This window comes from Plasmodium inui (assembly GCF_000524495.1).
Source record: "Plasmodium inui San Antonio 1 unplaced genomic scaffold supercont1.4, whole genome shotgun sequence".
Taxonomy (NCBI): Eukaryota; Apicomplexa; class Aconoidasida; order Haemosporida; family Plasmodiidae; genus Plasmodium; species Plasmodium inui.
The window spans coordinates 1,272,096-1,272,725 of NW_008481838.1; positions in this window are offsets into that span (position 1 = coordinate 1,272,096).

Here is a 630-nt window from a genome sequence, read left to right on the forward strand (position 1 = left end):
AACAATTAACAGCTGATGTTTTACCATGTTATTTTCCTAATCATTCAGTTATGTTTTCATATAACTTTATGATAGGAATTAATTGCACCTACTAAAAATTAAGAATATTTACTACAATTATATAGAAACCCTTAAATAAAAAAATTGTACACTTTAAGAAGTAAATACAATTGTTTTCTTAAATGATTTCCTTGTGAGTAAATAACTCCTTACTTCAGCATGATGCTTTCTCTAAATAATAATTAAATGATACAGCATACAATTGAACAGATTATCATACTTAAAATTCTACAACAAATAAAAGTGATTATTTTTGTTTGTAAAAATTATTTTTTTATTTGCTAGGATACTTTCATCCTTATAATGAAAATTCCCAAGCAATAAATTGGTCTACTTTATGTGATTATAATAGAGATAAAATTTACTATCGTTAAAAGAAATTCTTTAAACAAAGAAAAACTTTGCATTTAGAATGTACTATTTAATACTAATAAACAAAAACAAGAAAATTCATAGCTTGATTTGTACAGAATTCTTTTTTACTGCTTCAATTTTCTTGATTTTGTTTATACGCATAAAAAAGCACAAATTAAAAACACAGTAAAATTTTTTGCAAGAAATCGAATGAAA